Raw genomic sequence first — 22,281 nt, forward strand, 5'->3', positions numbered from 1 at the left:
TATTCTCCTGTGTATGATATTTGCAATAACACCAATCACAGCCATTCAGAAGGGTAGACGCCATTCCCTGAGTCAGCTGAAATAGAACATTTTCATGCCAATGGATTATCCTATCCTCTGGAATGCTACTCAGATGGCGAGCAATGCATTGCAGGAAGAAAGTCACGAGTTTCTCCATATCTGGAAATAATGAGCCTCTCCAAAAGCTACTGCAAGTGAATGGATCAACAAAAGGTGACAGGTCAACTTTAAAGTTCATGTAAACCCAAAGTTCCATTCACACAAGTGGCTGACTTCTACTACAGCCACTGTCATCCACTGTGTAGGGAGAAGAGGTGATGTCATAAATGATGCTTGCCAATGTTTACTTTTGACATTTCATTCATCTTTATTCACCAGAGCGGGCTGCAATGTGGTGCACTGCGTTGTAACAAGATGCGCTGAAAAAAAGTTCTATTTACACCACTGCAGCACAATGGAGTGAACTGAACACTTACTGTAAGACTTAAGGCTAATTGCCTTGACTATGTGTTGGGACACACATGTTTGGCAGCCAGGAGTACACTGTGGCCAGCCATACACAGTTCGAATCTTGGCTGGTTCAGCAGGAACCGCCAGAGATTTGAACAATTAGTTGGCAGGCTGAATGTACCAAGTTGATTGATCGATCAACTTGGGTACAACCAGCCTGATGGATTCTGTTACGATTATCATAAGCAGCTGGCGATAATCATTGTCTTCTCCCGACCAGGACGGCTTCTCCAGCCTTCCCCCACCCCCAACCGGGAGAAGACAATGGCCTGGCAGGAGGGAATCTCCCATATCAACATTGTCTGTGTTGATGGGGGAATCGAGGAAATCTCTTTCCTGCAACCGGTGGTTGCAAAAAAGAAATCCCCCCCCCCCCCGTGTATGGTTGGCCTTACTTTTGTTCTCTTGTAACCCAGAGTCAGCTGATAGTAGACTATTACCCGGTTTTTGCTGACAAGGTAAAGTGGCTCTAGGCTCTGGAGTATTGATTGACCGATTATCAGCAAAGCCGATATATCGGGGGCCGATATGCACTTTCCCCGATATATCGGAATTGGCCCCTGAGGTTACCGATATTGCCGATATTTCGGGAAAGTACTTGTACCGGAGTGATGCCTGCAGCTAGAGGCATTACCCCTGTACAAGCGTCCATAGCCGGTGTACAGTCGGCTGTCTTGTAATGACAACTGATGCGGCTGAGAAGCCACTCGCCTGTCATTACAAGGAGCGGGAGGGGCCGCCTTCTGCGGCTCGCCTGGGTCTCCTGTCGCACCAGGAGATCCGGGCAACCAGCCTGCACGGCTGCCGAAGAGAAGACCCGATCAAAGCCGCATTCGGCTCTGATCGGGTGTCTCCATGTAAACACCCGAAAGTCATGACATCACTTTTGGGTACTCAGCGCCAAATTCAAAAAAATTACAGCATTCAAAACAGCCAACCTTGGAATTGTGAATGCTTTTAAGTGCAGAGGAGGGGTTTGGGTATTTTAGACCCCCAGATCCCTCCACAAGAGTACCTGTCAAAAAAATAAAAAAATAATAAAAACTAATTTTTTTTAATGTCCAAAAATATTGGCCAATGTCGGCCGATACCGATATGCGATGACCAAAATATCGGTATTGGTATCGGGAATAAAAAAATAATATTGGTCGATCGCTACTCTGGAGGGGTCCAAACAATACTGTCGGAATCAACCAGGCTGCCTGAGTTATTGCTTGATTGGCTGAGAGTTGGAGCCAGCTGCTCCTTCCCAAGCCCGGCGGTCCAGTGAGCACTGGAGGAGCAGAGCGGAGAGTAGTGACTGACAGTCACCACTCCAAGCAGACCGATTAGCAGTCATGTGATCACTTAGTTCTTGGTCTTAGAGCGGATGCGGGACAGCTGCAGCATCACACCGATGCTGCAGCATAGAGGAATGTATGGAGGCTTGTTTCATATCCCCATACTTCTCCATTAAGGCCTTGTTCAAACAATGGCATGTTTACTAAACCAATTTTTCATGCCTCTTAACATAGAATGCTACTGATTTCAAAGAACTATAAACATGTGCATCATGTATTTCATATCTGCAGGTTACAGTATGCATGTGAACTCTGTCCAGAGAAGACTCATGTGACATAATATTCTTTAAAAAAAAGAAATAAGAAAAAAAAAGCGGTGACGTCACTCCATTTATGAAATCTTGGCAACGCCACACAGACTAAACAGTCCTCTGCCAAGACACATGCCAGTGATGACATGAAAATCAGCAGATATTCCACTTAACCCAAAGTACAGCATAACTGTGCTATTTCTCACCAGTCCTGTTTTACTACAGCTTCCCCCGGGACGCAGCTCATACGACATGTATTCATTTCTCCAGCAAGGTAAGAATAAGAACAACGCCGTTCAGTGTGGTCCTACATATTCACCTTTAACTAAGGAGCACTTTACTATTCCAGCAGAAGTACTGCTAAGTATGGTGTATATGTCCTGTCTAAGAATGTGACTGCAACTATTTTCCATAACCGGAATCAACATAAACCATTTTTAGGGGCTTCTGGATCTTTTTATAGTAACACAGAAACTCTGTGTGTAAAACTGAAATAAGAGGTGATCCAATTTCTGGAGGTTCTAGCTGAGGAAATAAACATTAAATTCTAAGCTACCGCTGTGTGCAATGATGACTTGAGAAGATACATAAGATAACATGGCTTTGTACAAAGCCTCACCGGAACTTTTCTGTACATTAGTGTCAATATAAAACAGACAACAGACTTCTTATAGTGCCAAATGAGAAGGATAAGCAAGCAAGGGGCCACATTACTACCGACCTCCGCATTACATAAGCAGAAAAAATCAACACTCTATGGATTAGTGTTTCTAAACCAAGAACAAAAATGTATTGTAGTGTATTGTATATATTACTATTCCTTAAACAAGGTGGCAGCATTTATTTTTATTTTTTTCATGCCCCCCTTTATTTTCATCTGGCGATCCTGACAATAACTTGCTTCTTTTCCTAGTCCTAGGGGGACAACGCTCACCTATTATATATACTTCATCTACTGATTCCAAAAGCATTGTCATCCTAGACTGCTTTCCTAATTTGCAAAGCAACTGCTACCTAGAGAGGTGCCAAATGTAGTCAAAGTTCATCTTTGCAGAAAAAATGTAAAAGGGAACTAACCAGTCCCTGCTGTACCTACCCCTGGGGTTGCCAAGCTGTCAGCACCCCCGCAGCCACTCCGGAGGACTGGGTATTTGAAATCCCGACTCTTCTCCCTCTTTTACGTCAGTGCTTCAGGACAGACCAGATGGATTCTGATTGGTCAGCACCAGCACATTGACGGGTGGGAGGGTGTCCAGTGTTAGTTCACCTTTACAATTGTACCATAAACTATAGGCTGTATGCTGTATAGGTACAAGAAAAAAAAAAAACTATCGCTGATTTCTTTAAAAAATACAAACATTTCAAATATTACACTAGTAGCCTCCAAACTGTGGCCCGGGGGTCAGATGCAGCCCTCTGCTAGCTTTTATTTGGCCCTTGGGGCACTCTTCCCCCCACTGATATGAGATACTATTCTGCCAACTGACATCAATAATGCAAAACCATTTCACCCACTTAGTCCCCCCTCTAATACCAAATGTGGTGATGTTACTCTCACTGATGCCAGGAAAATTTCCGCTCCACAGTCCGGCCCTCTAAAGTCTGTAGGACAATAAACTGGCCCTTTGTTTATTAACTGGCCCTTGCATTACACCTATATACCCTTGACCAATTTTTTTAAATTTCAACATTGTCACAAATATCCCCTAGTCTGGACTAAAAGCAAAATAGTAAAACAGAGCAATGTAATATCATGTTCACTGAAGTCACCCATAAAAAATGTGCCATCACTAAATTCCATACACTGTATAAAGATTTAGATTTAACAGCCTGCATGAGTAGATGTATAGATCTTGGATATGTGTCTATTCCTGACAGAGACTCCATGATGGCCAGGTATAGTGCACATGTTTCTGCCATATTAAGCCCTGTTAAGTTCACCAAGTTATCAGGAACAGAATAATAATGGTAGCAATGTTGTCTCATTTAAAATTAGTGCAAAGTATCTCCATAGTTGCCACCGTTTATTAACAGTTGCTGCAGCATAAAGCACTGAATCACACAGGAACGTGCCTGAAATATAAGGTCTGAAAATGTAAGGCCAAAGAAATGTCCTTATTTTTAGTGGTTATTCACCTATTCCGATACATTTAGTTTGTCCCGTATAGAACATCTTGAATGGATATTAAAGGTGGTAAATCACGCTTCCAAATGAGCAATTTAAAAAAGGCATTAATCCCAAACTTTTGTGATCCATCAGAAATATTAAGTTATTTTTGTTCTCCTAACATAGGGGTAAATCTGACAGGACCCACAAAAGGGACATGCCTATGGATATTGCCAAGTACTTGATACTGGTATAACAAATTCTGAATGAACTAGAGCAGGAGTCTCCAAACTTTCTAAACAAGGGCCAGTGTACTGTCCTCCAGGAGTCCAGACTTTGGGAGTAGAATCAGTAGGGGTGGACAGTGTCCCAGGCTTGGTGGTCAGGTGGAGTAAAAAGATCACAAAGAACCTGTAACAGATTCAGTATGAGAAGGCTCCGCTCACAGTCCCCGCTCTAACTCATCCCAAAGATGTTCCATCAGGTTGAGGTCAGGTCTCTTTGCAGGTCAAGTTCCTCTGCCCCAAACTTGGTAATCCATGTCTTTATGGACCTTTGTGCACTGGTGTGCAATCATTTTTTAGGAACAGGAAGGGCCAAGCCCAAACTGTTCCCCCAAAGTTGGAAGCATGAAATTGTCCAAAATGTATTGGTATGCTGCCGCCTTAAGGGTTCCCTTCACTGGAACTAAGGGGCCATGACCAACTCCTGAAAAACAACCCCACACCAAAATCCCCTCTCTACCAAATGATTTGGAACAGTGCACAAAGCAAGGTCCATAAAGACATGGACAAGCAAGTTTGTGGTAGAGGAACTTGATTGTCCTGTACAGAGTCCTGACCTAAACCCGATAGAACACCTTTGGGGTGAATTAGAGCGCAGACTGCGAGCCAGGCCTTCTTGTCCATATCAGTGCCTGACCTCACAAATGCGCTTTTGAAAGAATGAAAGAAATGGTCAAACAGTCCCATAGACACACTCCTAAACTTTGTGGACAGCCTTCCCAGAAGAGTTGAATCTGATAAAGCTGCAAAGGATGGGCCAATTCAATATGGAACCGTACGGACTAAGACTGGGATGTCATTAAAGTTCATGTGTGTGTAAAGGCAGGCGTCCCATTACTTTTGGTAATATAGTGTACATTGGACCAGTTTCCTTCCTGACTGTCCAGAAACCAAATGATCTATACGTTCAAAGTTGTTTGCCTTCACTCAACTCCTACGGATGCATAAATAAGATTATGCCCTCTTTCTAAGTCACTGATACATTTGTTTAGCCTCAATTTCATTTTTGTAATTCCACCTTTTGGGAAATAATTTCAATGGATCCTCAAAAAATTGCCCTGTTGGAATCCCATTTAACCTCCCTGGCGGTATGATTCTGTCAGGAATTCTGTTCCAAAAGCGGTACAATTCTTTTCATGGAAATTTGGCGTTATGTATTATAGGCCTACAATTCTTAGTAATTACTGACTTAAACCTGACCAAAACAAGTCTCTATCCCAGATGTGATAAATTTGAAACACAAACGCATGAATTATAATCGAATCAATAATATTATTTTATTATTTAATATATAATATATATATAATAAAATTATATTATTGATTAGATTATAATTCATGCGTTATATATTATATATATATGTGTGTATATATATATATATATATATATATATATATATATATATATATATATATGTGTGTGTATATATATATATATGTGTGTGTGTGTGTATATAGGTATATATATATATATATATATATATATATATGTGTATATATATATATGTATATATATATATATATATATATATATATGCATATATATAATATGAAATGTGTTATGTGTTTTGTGCAACGTTTTTTTTTTTTTTTTTTAATTTCCCTCCCTAGTTCCGCTCCCATGCAGCATTGCTGCTGCAGGGAACGGAACTAGGAAGTCCTCCTACCGACAGACGAGCGGCGGAGATCTCGGCTGGCGGTCACAGCAATGAGAGCTCATCGCTGGATCGCCAGGATAAGGTAAGAGAAGCTCCGCTGCGCTGTCTGCACGCTCTGCCCATTGACCCCGAGCGTGACTCGGGGATACCGCTAATAGCAGAAAATTCCTACCCCGAGTCACGCTCGGGGATACCGCTAAGGCGGTTAATAAGGTCCCTGCATGGTGATTTGAGCAATGTGACAATATGTTGGCCGCAGTCTCCTTCCTATGGAAATCTATCCTCCAAACAATAGAGAGCTTTAAGGCCCGTACACACGTACCGATTGTCAGCCGTAAAGATTCGGCCGACGACCGATCGGCCGATTGTAGGCTTGTTGGTATGATGCTTCCGACAGCCGACAGCGCACTTTTGGCCGAACAGAATCTGTCGTGCAAGCATTAAAATTTTTGTAGGCCGACACCAGAACGGCCGATTGTTCGCCAGTCAGTACAGATTTCGGCCGACAGACAGCAGATTTGCAAGACTGGGCATGCTCAGAAAAGAAAAAAGACAAGGAAAGTTAACCATCACATGACATCACTTCTGCAGTCGGCTGTTGTTGGCCGACAAAATTCGTGTGCAGTCTTTTGCAGTTTTCAACAGACAGCCCTGGACAAAAGACGGCTGATCGGTCGGCCGACGATCGGTACGTGTGTACGGGGCTTTAGGTCAAAATGTGTAATTTTCTTACAGTCAGTTTGACATTTCTTGAATTCCTATTCGAATCCTTGATCAATATATTAGGAAGTTGTTTCATACCCTTCCAAAAGTTTAATTTGCTTGCACAACTGGCCTGCCCAGTAGCTTAGTACTAGTCCTGTGAATTTTCTAAAAGATATAGAATGTGAGAAAGACATACTGGTCCACCCGCAAATATAGTAGATAGTAGTAGTAGATATTGGCTAAGGCCTGTTTCTCTTCTCAATTGCAATTTAAAATTCAAAGTATCATTCCCGGAAAAGAATTATGGCCCAACTTCTGATAAGTGAGCTGGTCTCTTAATGAAATATATATTTGTACAAGTAAAGTTCCTCAGAGAGTAACTCCACATTGCCCCTTCTGTTTTTGTTTTAATTACTACTCCGGGGGCTGATTTTCATTCCTGTAGAGCCTTCCTCTTTTCTGATGTTAAATTATCAATTCCTCTTATAGATCAACCAGTCTTTTTTACATCCTTTTAGACCAACTCTAAAAATAAGGCAATTATTTAATTCTTAGAAATAGATGGCACGGTTCTAGGCTTCAGCTTAAGACTGCATTCACTTCTGTGGATTCCGGGAACGTGCGAAAAAACACGCATTTCCACTTGTTTTCCCAGAACCCATGAAGAACGCACATCTCACTTGCAGTACTAATTAATAGCACTCCAAACACAGCCAGCAAATCCATGCTTTTGCATGCAACAAAAGTGCTTAAATGTGCTGTAAAAAGCGTGCCAAGCTCTGTGCCCAATAAAGGTGCAGGAGCTTTTTTGGCGTGTTTGTCATATGTAGGGAAGCCCATTTAAAATGAATCAGCTGCCCTATGCCGTCATGCGTTGGTGAAACCTGCAATTTTGAATCAGGCCTTAGGCAAGTCTCTGTTGGTTCATTGAGAAAAGGGAGTAACAATTTGAACAATTTTAATTTAAAGTGGAGTTCCGGCCTATTTTGCAACTTTAGTGATTCCTGGAGTGCTCGCTGATCAACAATTGGGCATTTTCAATTTTTTTCGGGGGTCCCTTACCTTATTTTCAGGGCATTTTTGATTGTACTTCCTCCTTCTCCCCCCTCTGTGGCCACGGCCACCGACATCACTTCCGCCTTTGCATTGCATCCTGGGAGCTGTTTGTCATCACTCCCAGGAGGCTGGAATCAGGAAGAACTCCCAGAACATTCCCTGGAATCAGGAAGAAGGACACAGCAGATTACACTGCGGCTTCAGATGCCCACGTCTAAGATGGCCGCGCCCAGACAGTGTTTTTAAAAGTAAGATTTTGACTAAAATCCAATACTGTATGCCTTGTAAGTATAAGAATAGCGGTTCTATAAAGGGCAATGGATTAGTATTATAGGGGTATTTTTAGTTAAAAAAGGTATTTGAGGCCGGAACTCCGCTTTAATCTAAAAAAAACGAAAGAAAACACACCAAGTGCCCTCTACTCATCTCCATTACATTAGGGTAAGGTGTTCTGTAATCCACAGAAGTGAACTGGACAAGGCTGATATCACTGCTTGCTGGATTTCTGGCAGGATCAACATGCATTTTTTTGTACTTGTAGCTTTGTTAAATACTGGGTAATGAGAAATATATATATTTTTTTTGCAATGACAAACACTTATAACTATTATTTTTATTTTCAATACTTGAGGGCAGAGAGCCAGGGCACTGGGAGCATTATGTGTATAATCGAGACAAAAAAATAAAATACCAGGGAGTAGGTGTGATCACGGTATCGGATCCATTTGGATATGATATCTCAGTTTGTTGGTATGTTTAGTACCAGGAACCACAGGCAACTGTAATATTGCTATGGGTGAAAAAAAGGGGGGTATGTAGAGGGGATATAGATCCTCTCAAGATGGTTGCAATTACTTGGCTCACAAATTTCTGAGGTGCATATATAAACTTTATTGGTGATTTCAAAATTTACAAAAAACAATATTAATGATATATACAATTGACAGTAGAGAAAGATGACTCAATATAATCATCTATATAAAAACATTGCTCTCTGGACCAAATAAGGTGGGGCAGCTAGTGGAAGCAAAATTCCCCACCGTGCCTTGCCCACCCTCAAAGATAGTGGTGGTTGGGAGTAGAAACTCCGATGGGACAATGTATCACTTTCAATATAAGATATATTTCTTATAGAACCATATGTAGCCTATGGAGGTGAATCACTTAGAAATGAAAGATAAATATATACACTTCTTTCAAAACATGCATGTAAATATCAAGTTTCAGTACGTGCAGAGTATACAAGTGATATAACCATAGGGCTTCTCCCGACTCACAAGTAACTAGGATGGAGGTTATCAAGGTCACAATATGTCTCTTCAAAGTGGGGTGAAAAAATAATGCCCCTATATGGAGTAAATTCAATGATCAAAAAAAGAAAAAAAGAAGATTTATTCTTCTAATGATATTTCAGATCTGTGCGTTGGAGCTCATATTGTGAGAATTGACAGCGCTGTGGAGTAGTCTTAATCCTATCTTTGGGAGTGCAACACTATGCAGCAAGTGGTATTAGTGTAGAATCTATGCGGAGGGGGGAGGAAAAGTGGGGGGGGGGGGAAGGGGTGGAGGAAAATTGCCAGATCCAGTTGATCCTGATTGTGGAAGGAGGGGGGTAGAAATGATTTCCTTTTCTTGTATTTTGTGCTTGTGGTTTAGAGGGTAGTATCTGTATTTAGTTCGCCGGCAATGGGGGCTCTTGGTACCCGAGACCTGGACACGTGTGTATGTGATGGGTATCTTCTGGGCTATGCCCGATTGTAAGGCACAAAATCGAACAGTGTGTGTGTTGGCAACCAAGAGCCCCCATTGCCGGCGAACTAAATACAGATACTACCCTCTAAACCACAAGCACAAAATACAAGAAAAGGAAATCATTTCTACCCCCCTCCTTCCACAATCAGGATCAACTGGATCTGGCAATTTTCCTCCACCCCTTTCCCCCCCCCCCACTTTTCCTCCCCCCTCCGCATAGATTCTACACTAATACCACTTGCTGCATAGTGTTGCACTCCCAAAGATAGGATTAAGACTACTCCACAGCGCTGTCAATCCTCACAATATGAGCTCCAACGCACAGATCTGAAATATCATTAGAAGAATAAATCTTCTTTTTTTTTCTTTTTTTGATCATTGAATTTACTCCATATAGGGGCATTATTTTTTCACCCCACTTTGAAGAGACATATTGTGATTGATAACCTCCATCCTAGTTACTTGTGAGTCGGGAGAAGCCCTATGGCTATATCACTTGTATACTCTGCACGTACTGAAACTTGATATTTACATGCATGTTTTGAAAGAAGTGTATATATTTATCTTTCATTTCTAAGTGATTCACCTCCATAGGCTACATATGGTTCTATAAGAAATATATCTTATATTGAAAGTGATACATTGTCCCATCGGAGTTTCTACTCCCAACCACCACTATTTTTGAGGGTGGGCAAGGCACGGTGGGGAATTTTGCTTCCACTAGCTGCCCCGCCTTATTTGGTCCAGAGAGCAATGTTTTTATATAGATGATTATATTGAGTCATCTTTCTCTACTGTCAATTGTATATATCATTAATATTGTTTTTTGTAAATTTTGAAATCACCAATAAAGTTTATATATGCACCTCAGAAATTTGTGAGCCAAGTAATTGCAACCATCTTGAGAGGATCTATATCCCCTCTACATACCCCCCTTTTTTTCATTATGTGTATAAGGCATGTAAAAATCATGTTAGTGGTCCGCAGCATTAAAAATTGTGAGTTTAGTGGGCCAAAAGGTCCGAAAGGATGGCAACCACTCTACTGCAGTATCCAAAAACCGCATCAATAAAAACAACATTACCGATATACTTAATTATTAATAAATTATATAGCTAAAAGTAATACCTGACTCTATGTTTTGGTGCACATCCAAAAAGCTGAAGCTACATGGCTATTTTAGTGACAATGCCAGCAACCAAAAAAAAACTATGTAAGATACAAGGAGGTTGATTAAATAAAACTGGAGAGGGCAAAATCTGGTGCAGCTCTGCATAGAAACCAAACAGCTTCTAGGATTTTTGTCAAATCTTCATTGAACAAGCTGAATTTAGAAGCTGATTGGCTGCCATGCAGAGCTGCAGTAGACTTTGCACTCTCAAGTTTTAGTAAATCAACCCTAAGGTGTCATGGAGCCTGGACTGATTGCTCACAATCACACACTGCTGCCACCAGTGCTGTATTTTGGCCTAGGCCAACACGGCCCAGGCCTAGGGCGTCACTTTGCCCGGGGGCAGCAAAAAAGCCGCCCCCCTCCACCTGAGATTCTTTTGGCCACTGGTTGCTAGAGCCATCTCTCTCTCCCTCTCTCACCCACCCCCCCCCCCATCTCTCTCTCCCCTACCCCTCCCCTCTCTCTCTCTCTCTCACCCATCCCCCCCTCTCTCTCTCTCACCCATCCCCCCTCTCTCTCTCACCTATCCCCCCTCTCTCTCTCTCCCATCCCCCCTCTCTCTCTCACCCCTTCACTCTCTCTCTCACCCCCCTCTCTCTCTCATCCCCCTCTCTCACCCTCCTCTCTCTCTCTCTCACCCCCTCTTTCTCTCATCCTCTCTCTCTCATCCCCCTATCTCTCTCTCTCGCTCTTTGATTCCCCCCCTCTCTCTCTCTTTCATCACCCCCCTCTCTCTCTCCCTCCGTCCCTCTCTCTCCCTCCCTCACCCACCCCCCTCTCTCTCTCATCCCCCCTTTCTCTCCCTCCCTCACCCACCCCCTCTCTCTCTCTCCCACCCCCTCTCACCCCCCCCTTTCGTGAGATCTCAGTAGTTCACACTGGGACTTGTAGTTCTTCGATTTTGGAGGGAGTCACATCCATTAAAAAAGGAGTGGGGCAAATTTACATAAGAGGAGGGGGGGGGGGGGCAAGTCTTGCCTAGGGCAGCACAAAACCAAAATACACCACTGGCTGCCACTATTTATGTATAGATGTGGATACATTGGCCTCTGTAGTCATGTGATAATATGACTGACAACGCCTGTAACCCATGACTGTTGAAGCTCTTTGTTTTCATGCAAATCGATACTGGACTAAAGTATATGCACATCTGGAACACCTGTAGTGTTGTCCATATAACTGTCCAATTACTTTACAGTTTTATCTATTTCAGGCAAGAAATAAAAAATCTTGGTAGGTCTGTTTATTATAAATGCAGAAAGGAGTCTGGATATCATTTACAAATGGCTGATTCTAAACCTGGCCACACACCAGTAAAATTTTTCATTTTAGGAACGTTTGTCCAATTTTTGAACCATTAGTGGGGCCAAACTGACGTTCCTTTTTTTTAAGGTGCAACAAAAAAATTTAAAAGAGCAGGATGGAAAATAAATCTCAAATAATGGAATTTTTAACAATTAACGTGATTTAATTTGGGACAGACCATTCACTCCAAAATCAAATGTTAAAAGCAGACAATTTTTGAAGTATGGTCAAATGACACCTGTCAAGTCATTGAATGTACTGATAAGAATGTTCGTACAAATGTTTATTCAAAAAGCTACTAGTGTATGGCCAGCTTTACCTTCTTAAAGAGGAGCTCCAGGCTCCTTCAGAAAAACAAATACTGTAGCTGCTGACTTTTAATATTAGGACACTTACCTGTCCAGGAATCCAGTGGTATCTTCACCCCAGCCAATTTTTTCCATCGCTCTTAGGTGCTCCCACCGCCATTGTTTGTATGGGAAGCCGGCAGTGAAGCCTTACGGCTCCACAGCCCTAATGCGAAGACGCGAAGCACGCAACGCTTTGTGAATGGCCTGGCACCGGAGGAAGGAGGGGGGCTAAACCTGTCAAAACCAGGTACTCTGAAAGGTGCCAAATGTGGTACCCGAGGGGGGAAGGAGGCAGATAAGATATAGCTTCCCCTTTTGGGTGGAGCTCCACTTTAATCAAAATGCAAGACAGACAAGCATTTTTTTGCTATATAAACCTTAACCATTTTCACGATGTATGGCATATGTAATGCAAAGACTGCCTATACTACCAGAACTTTCTTCTTCAACATTTATGCATTGTAATTGTAGTAGGATACTTGAAGCTGTTATGCTTATGTTGACGGTACTCTTTTCTGTACCTTTGAAATCTCTGTTTGTCAATTTCTCATGAAAACCTTTAATAAAAATTATTGATAAAAAAAAAAAAAAAAAAAACCTTAACCATAACAGGCCATCACCAACATGATATAGCCTCAAGGCTCCATGCACACTATAAGCTAAAAAAAAATGCTGGATAAAAAAATGCTCAAAATAGCGTTTTTGTGCCAGTTTTTAGCAGGATTTTAGCTTTTTTTCTGCTGCCAAATCGCTCCCGAAAAAGCTTCAAAAACCCCTCTAGACTAAAATAGTGTGCATGGACACATAGGATAACACTATTTGCTTCTTGAAGCAGAAAAAAATGCTCAAAAGCTGCTGCTGGGAGTGCTTTTTAAAGGAGTTGTAAAGTCGGAAGGTTTTTTATCTTCATGCATTGAAAGCATTAAGATAAAAAACCTTCTGTGTGTAGCAGTCACTCCAACACCCCCTAACCCCCTTATACTTACCTGAACCCGATCTCTGTCCAGCAATGTCCACGAGTCCCTCGGCCAGCTGGGACTCTCCCTCATGATTGGCTGAGACACAGCAGTGGAACCATTGGCTCCCGCGGCTGTCAATCAAAGTGAGTCAGCCAATCAGGAGAGAGAGGGGGTGGGACCAAATGGCAGCACCATGTCTGAATGGACACACAGAGCTGCAGTTCAGCATGGGAGCCCCCATAGCAAGCTGCTTGCAGTGGGGGCACTCGATAGGAGGGAGGGGCCAGGAGCTGCACAGAGGGACCCGAGAAGAGGAGGATCTGGGCTGCTCTGTGCAACAGAGCAGAGAAGTATAACATGTTTGTTGTTTTTTTTAAAAACAATGAGACTTTACAATCACTTTAAGCTAGGGTGCATTGAGCCTTACGGGTGTTTGACTTTTTTTATTTCTGCCGCTAAACGCCGCTTTAGGTTAGGCTGCATGTCCATGCACACATAAATACTGTATTTTCTGGCGTATAAGACTACTTTTGAACCTCAAAAAATCCCCCAAAAATGGGAGGTCGTCTTATACGCCGAGTATAATATCTCTAAGGTAACCTAAGTATAAGTATTACCGGTAGATCATGTAATAGGGGGGTCGTCTTATACGCCGGAAAATACGGTATATACTGGAGTTTAGAGGCAGAAAAATAAATAAATCACTGGTGCATTCAAGAGAGGAGCATTTTGGCAGAAAAAATGCCAAAACACTTGTATGAACTCAAGTAAGTGCATCCTAACACACCTAAGTGCTAAACGAACGTGTTTAGCGCTTGAGCGTTTTTCTTTTTTTTTGTATTCCCAAGCATTTTTTATTTCAATGGGCAGAATAAATTAATATTTTGGCCATTAAGATAAATAAACATCCAAGCTTTTTTCCTGCCAGGAGAAAAGTGTTTATAAAAGTCCCAGTGTGCATGAAGCCTTAACCACTGTTGCAGGTCAGGTTTTAAAGATTGCTTTAAAAATGCTTTTGCTTCCATCTACTCTGCAATACGTATAATACAAATAATATACATAGCATATCAATAGTAAACTCACAGAGAAGTAGAACTATATTACAGATCAACAGCGCAGGAGATACTCCATTCTTGGGATAATTAGACAATCCATGGAAGCTGGAGCTGTGCAAGGCATTGTCTTTTTACACCAGTATGTATAATATAGGCATTGCTTGTCAGAGTTTTGACTTTTCTTGTTCTCCAGTTAAGTGATTAATAAAATATAGAAATGTTTCATTTTATACGGAGCTGTTTTTGAAGTGCTGTCCAACTTTTTCCACAGGACACAAACATGGAATAGCTGAATATTCATCTGCATGATGGAAAAATCTTCCTAACAAGGTTCAGCAAGCTAGTCTTCTTGAATGTTACAAAAAAGATAAAACATGCAACCACACAGTAAAAACTTCTGGTTTTAATGGCTACCAACTTGCCAACATTTTGCCGATCTGGCTGGTAAACAAATGGACTCCATGCCAATGCATGAAAAGGACAAACCTCAAAACATGAAGGCCATTTTTTTCCCCAAAGGAGATAAATAAAATAATAATTTTTAATATTTAGTACAGGACTGAGATCATGTTAAAAGTGGAATTTTAGTCGCATAATTAAATTTGCAAACAGGTTTAATGCATAAAAGTATTCTTACCTGCTTGTTCATTCTCAGTACTGGGACAGGTTTGTCTAACGCCCATTGCAAGGATGCGGAACTGTACCCCTGCCCCACTCTTTAATGCATGCCATAGAATAGGTTTATACTGCCCTGTGTCTGTTCTCTGCCCTCCTTGCTCCGCTGTGCCCAGGGCACCTGTCCTTCCTGCCGACCCCTTGTCCCAGCCCCATTCGTATTGTACACTGAGTTGTGCATACACAGCTCCGAGTACAATTTCTGCATCTGCCGAAATGACTGAACTCCCATGTATACTTGGTAATGATGTTATCTCAGCCAATCAAGCAGGCCAAAGACAGTAACACAAAAGAAGACTGGCTGAATGGGTCAGTGACCAGCGAGGAACCGCGTTGCTGAAATTGAGGGGAGTATAGCTCAAAACTGTGAATGGGGCCATTAGCGATTACATCAGGAGACCAATCAGGAGTTCCCAGCAATTAGCTTGAAAGCAGTGGAATGCGAACAGTTCCTGCAGCTAATTGCAGCTGCTCACATGTAATCGCTCAAGCTGCGATGACCTATGAATGATCAGTCCTGAATGCAGTCTGTCCGGATCCAGGGCTAATCATTTGCAGGTAATCTCTCCATTATTACACGCCAGCATCTGCGATTAGCTGCAGGAGCTGTTAGCCTCCCATTGCATTCAGTGGTGCTTCAGTCTGCACCGCAGCTAATAACTGGGAAATCCCACTGGGTTTCCCACATGTAGATGCTAACAGCCCCATTCACAAGTGTGAATGGGGTCTTAAAGTGGTGCTATACTCACCACTACTTCAATGCGGTCCCTCGCCATCTTCCGACACATTTGGTTAATCTTCTTTTGGGTTTACAAGTGTGAATGGGGTCTTAAAGTGGTACTTTACTCACCACTTCTTCAATGCGGTCCTTCGCCAGCTTCTGACACATTTGGTTAATCTTCTTTTGGGTTTACAAATGTTTATGGGGTCTTAAAGTGGTACTATACTCACCACTTCTTCAATGTAGTCCCTTGCCAGCTTCCGACACATTTGGTTAATCTTCTTTTGGGTTTACAAATGTTTATGGGGTCTTAAAGTGGTACTATACTCACCACTTCTTCAATGTAGTCCCTTGCCAGCTTCCGACACATTTGGTTAATCTTCTTTTGGGTTTACAAGTGTGAATGGGGTCTTAAAGTGGTGCTATACTCACCACTACTTCAATGCAGTCCCTCTCCAGCTTCTGACACATTTGGTTAATCTTCTTTTGGGTTTACAAATGTTTATGGGGTCTTAAAGTGGTACTATACTCACCACTTCTTCAATAAGGTCCCTCGCCAGCTTCCGACACATTTGGTTAATCTTCTTTTGGGTTTACAAATGTTTATGGGGTCTTAAAGTGGAACTATACTCACCACTTCTTCAATAAGGTCCCTCGCCAGCTTCCGACACATTTGGTTAATCTTTTGGGTTTAAAAGTGTGAATGGGGTCTTAAAGTGGTACTATACTCACCACTTCTTCAATGCGGTTCCTTTGCCAGCTTCTGACACATTTAGTTAATCTTCTTTTGGGTTTACAAGTGTGAATGGGGCCTAAGTGGATACTGCCATCCAAAACTGAACTGGGTGGACTAACCCTTTGACACAATTCTTCTCTTTTTTCCACATGAAAGTCACAAGATCTCAGTTCCTTATCCTTTCAAAAAACTCTAGGCCTTCTCAGACAAGTTATTTTAGAAGTCGTCTAAGCAGTCTATGAACATTCAAATATTTACATAGTCTTGACACTGTAAGTGGTAAATGGGTTACTGACCTCTGAATATGCAGGCACTGTGGAGCAATTAACTCTCAAAGTTCACGCCAGAAGCACTAAAATTGTGTAAAGAGGAGCTGAAGCCCCCCCCCCCACCAAAAAATTAAAAGTCAGCAGCTACAAATACTGTAGCTGCTGACTTTTAATACTAGGACACTTACCTGTCCAGCGATCCCGCAATGACGGCACCCCAGCAGATTTTTTAATTGGTTCTCGGGTGCTGCTGCCGCCATTCCATATACGCCGCCATTCCATGTTCCCTACTGCGCATGCACTTTGTGAATGGCTTGGTGGTGGGGGAAGGCGAAGGGGGCCGATCCCCTCCTCTTTCCCCCACCACCAGGCCATTCACAAAGCGCATGCGCAGTAGGGAACATGAAATGGGGGCGGCAGCACCCGGGAGCCGATTTAAAAATCTGCTGGGGTGCTGTCATTGCGGGATCGCTGGACAGGTAAGTGTCCTAATATTTAAAGTCAGCAGCTACAGTATTTGTAGCTGCTGACTTTTAATTTTTTGGTGGGGAGCAAACAACCTTTTGGGTGGAGCTCTGCTTTAAGTCATTTTCTATGCAGTTCAGCTTGCCTTCCCAGCAGTGACTCAGCTGCCTTCCACCCTTGTAATCTCTAAAGTAACACAGGACAAGATCTCTGGCAGGAGAAGCAGGGTGGGCTGAGCTGCTGAGCAGTCCAAATTGAAAGACTTCCTTGCTTCTGAAGATTGATTGCTCCACAGTGCCTACATATACATAGGTCAGTAGGGTCTTGTTTTAGAGATAAACAGTTTGTTAAAGCGCAAGTCAAGCTAAAATTAAATTTGAAAAAACACATAGGCAGTACATCTCTGCAATGTATGCCTATCTCAAAGTGTTTTATCTTTTAAAAATCCTGCAAGTAGAGTAAAATACCTGTTGATCTGCCATAAATGCACTATGCTCCTAAAGCGTACATTGCACTAAAATGCAAAGTTCACATACTATGTGGTTGCCCCCACCCCCTGTGGACAAAACACTACATTACAGGACTATAAATGAAATAAATAAATAAATACGCAAGAAAATGCATTAAAATACTCACCTTAAAGAGGAACTGCAGTCTGCCCACATAATTTGTAATAAAAACATCTTTGCCATTCTGAAGCTTCCCTCCAACCACTTTGCATATTATATATATATATATATATATATATATATATATATATATATATATATATATATATATATATATATATATATATATATATACTGTGATTCTGTGCTTACCAAATATGCTGCAGGAATCTCCCTCCAGTAAGTCCATTTTAACTGTGGGCACCTGAAGCTGCTGACTGTTCACTTCCTGGATTTACACAGACACACACGCACACATATTTACACTATTTACACACACACACACACACACACACACATACATATATATACACACATACACACATATATATATATATATATATATATATATATATATATATATATATATACACACACACACACACACATTATATATATATATATACACACACACACACACACACATATATATACATATATATATATATATACTTATATACACACAGACACACACATATACAGTATCTCACAAAAGTGAGTACACCCCTCAAATTTTTGTAAATATATTATTATAGCTTTTTATGTGACAACACTGAAGAAATGACACTTTTGCTACAATGTAAAGTAGTGAGTGTACAGCTTGTATAACAGTGTAAATTTGCTGTCCCCGCAAAATAACTCAACACACAGCCATTATTGTCTAAACCGCTGGCAACAAAAGTGAGTACACCCCTAAGTCAAAATGTTAAGAGACCTTGCGCTCCTCCACCTTCAGTTTTAGAATACCCCACAGATGCTCAATAGGGTTTAGGTCTGGAGACATGTTTGGCCAGTCCATCGCCTTTACCCTCAGCTTCTTTAGCAATGCAGTGGTGATCTTGGAGGTGTGTTTGGGGTCGTTATCATGTTGGAATACTGCCCTGCGGCCCAGTCTCCAAAGAGAGGGGATCATGCTCTGCTTCAGTATGTCACAGTACATGCTGGCATTCATGGTTCCCTCAATGAACTGTAGCTCCCCAGTGCTGGCAGCACTCATGCAGCCCCAGACCATGACACTCCCACCACCATGCTTGACTGTAGGCAACACAAACTTGTCTTTGCATTACTCACCTTGCCGCCACACACGCTTGACACCATCTGAATCAAATAAGTTTTTCTTGGTCTCATCAGACCACAGGACATGTTTCCTGTAATCCATGTCCTTAATTTGCTTGTCTTCAGCAAACTGTTTCCGGGCTTTCTTGTGGATCATCTTTAGAAGAGGCTTCCTTCTGGCACAACAGCCATGCAGACCAATTTGATGCAGTGAATGGTCTGAGCACTGACAGGCTGACCCCCCACCCCTTCAACCTCTGCAGCAATGCTGGCAGCACTCATATGTCTATTTCCCAAAGACAACCTCTGGATATAACGCTGGGCACATGCACTCCACCCCTTTGGTAGACCATGGTGAAGCCTGTTCTGAGTGGAACCTGTCCTGTAAAACCACTGTATGGTCTTGGCCACCGTGCTGTAGCTCAGTTTCAGGGTATTGGCAATCTTCCTATAGCCTAGGCCATCTTTATGTAGAGCAACAATTCTTTTTTTCAGATCCTCAGAGAGTTCTTTGCTATGAGGTGCCATGTTGAACTTCCAGTGACCAGTATGAGAGAGTGAGAGCGATAACACCAAATTTAACGCACCTGCTCACCATTCACACCTGAGACCTTGTAACACTAACGAGTCACATGACACCAGGCAGGGAAAAAAGGCGAATTGGGCCCAATTTGGACATTTTCACTTTTGCGTGTACTCACTTTTGTTGCCAGCAGTTTAGCCATTAATAGCTGTGTGTTGAGTTATTTTGAGGGGACAGCACTGTTATACAAGCTGTACACTCACTACTGTTCATTGTAGCAAAGTGTAATTTCTTCAGTGTTGTCACGTAAAAAGATATAATAAAATATTCACAAAAATGTGATGTGTATTCACTTTTGTGAGATACTGTATATACAGACAGACACGCTCAAACCACTGCTTGCCTGCACATTTCTCCTCATGAATCTCTGCAGTCTCCTCTTATCTCCACCCTCGTCCAGCCCCCTCCAGCTCTGCAGCTCTCATTGGCTTTCCTTTGACTCATCCCTCCTCCATTGCTCGCATCTGTCACGAGAGTGAGAGAGCTGTACATGATGTCATTAGCCTAGGCAAATTACCAGACAAGAATAAGGAAGTTGGCTGTATAAGGTATTTACTGGCAGAAAAAAAAATTACTATCCAAAGTTAAAACAACAAGGGCAGAGAATTTAATAGATGGAAAGGTAAAAAAATGACTGAAGGTCCACTTTAATCCTGGGTTTCCCCACGTCCTGCCATTGACATCACTGAGCTTCAGGATCCTGATTCTTGCAAAAGGATGCTGTAGTACAGGATTTTTGTGGACTGAGTGGTGTCAGCCCTGCCCAGCGTATTTTTCTAAACGAATCAACCACTCCTACTCTCAGATCTTCATAACATAGAGGTTAATCGTTCTTTAGCCCAAGATAAAAACTAGAAGGGCTCTTTATAAAAAAAAAACAGGAAGTGTGGAGAGGACACAGGACAGCTCTAAATTTCTGATGAGATTAACAGGTTTTTTTATTTTTTTTTATTGAGCACCTATCAAACAGTTATAACAAAATGCTTCCAATGTTATATTTAACAGACCAAAAGGAAGTAAATAAGATAAGCTCATTGTTGGGATTTACACACACTTTAGGATCATGTAAATAATTAAATGTCCACAGCCTGGCAACAGTAAACATGACACCTGCACTCATAACACTGGTGGAAAAACATATTATGTGTTTTCTAACACGAAAGTACAGCAAAGTGGTTTGCTTTCATGCCATCATTCTCTAACTGAATCACCATAGGCTATTTAAAGAAAGCAGGAGCAAGTCAGTATGAGTCAGTGCTCGAATCACCAGGTTCAGTGTGCAAATTTAAGCTTTAGCTATTGAGCTCTGCAGACTTTTCTACAAAGAAGGCAAGGCTTGCCTGGTAAACAAACGAAAAGGAGCTGTGACGCCATCTGCTGGCTGCAATTGTAAGCATGAAACATTCATATACAATATTTACCTAAAAAAAATTAAAACTGTATTTTTAAAATGTTTACATACACACAAACCCTTCATGGATTTACTTGCACTGGGACTCAAATGTAAAAATCCCAGCTTTTAACTTCCAAGTCTGCACACCTTCTGCAGCACTTATAAGAGGGTCCTAGTTTTCCTGCAGAACTTTTAATTTATTTAAATAGAGAAAACAAGAGGACTAGTAATATTCCTGTGGTAACAGAAGGCATTTGACTCCAAGGTAAGTAGAAACCCTGCAGCCAAGTTGGGAGAGGTCTTGGTGCTGGAATCTCCAAGAGTTAGGAAGCGCCCGACACCCGACTCTATAGGAGTGGAGTAACTCTTGAAATAAAAGCCCCTGAGTATAATTATAAAAATTGAAACAGATTTTTATTTGATTTTTTCTTTCTATATCTGGATATGGCTTCTCATTTAAATAAAAAATAAAAATGTGCATGCTGATAGACAAATGTTTTACATATTTAAATTGATGGTACTTGCCCACCCATGGCTGCATGAATGCAGTAACACAAGGCCGTAGTATGTGCTGCTGCATGCATGTTCACGTGTGTTGATCTGCATTGCTGGGCGTAATATTGTGCATTTGTCCTCATGCATTATGCAAGACTAGAAATTTACATGATACAGTTGCAACTACAAGGTGCCAAAAATTGTGATTCCTGTGGGGTTTTTTTTTTTTTGCACATTTTTTGATGGGTCAGTTTAATGCCCATTATTGAATAAAAAATATGCTGCATGCCATGCAGGAATTTTTCCAAACATGCTGCACTGCAGCGCATTGATATGAATAGGCTCTCTTATAGCTAACAGACTTTCTATGCAAATCGCACTTTCCTGCAGTAAATAAATGCACTTTGCCGCACACGCATAGGCAAATGTGAACAGGCCTTAAAGAGATTAAAAATGTTTAGTGAGCAGCTGAGCCTGTGGGGTTTGATTTATTAAAGGCAAATAGGCTGTTCACTTTGCAAAGGAAAATTGCACTTTGCAAGGACATTTTCCATTAGTTTAGTGAATGTTGTGCTGACTTTCATCATCCAATCACGTGCAAGCACAAATGCTGGTTATTATTTTTTTTTTTTGTTTTTTTTCTTTAAACCCAATTGGGTATTTCTTTACAAAGCAAATTTTCACCACATTCACT

The 22,281-nt window shown here is 41.6% G+C and overlaps 1 protein-coding gene across 4 annotated transcripts in view; it reads right to left on the bottom strand.

The window, feature by feature from the left end:
• Positions 1-22,281, bottom strand: part of SERTAD2 (SERTA domain containing 2) — a 126,229-nt gene that overhangs the window by 100,777 nt on the left and 3,171 nt on the right. The gene's annotated exons all lie outside the window — the stretch shown is intronic.

The sequence above is a fragment of the Pelophylax lessonae genome, assembly GCF_965119305.1.
Source record: "Pelophylax lessonae genome assembly, chromosome: 3".
Taxonomy (NCBI): Eukaryota; Metazoa; Chordata; class Amphibia; order Anura; family Ranidae; genus Pelophylax; species Pelophylax lessonae.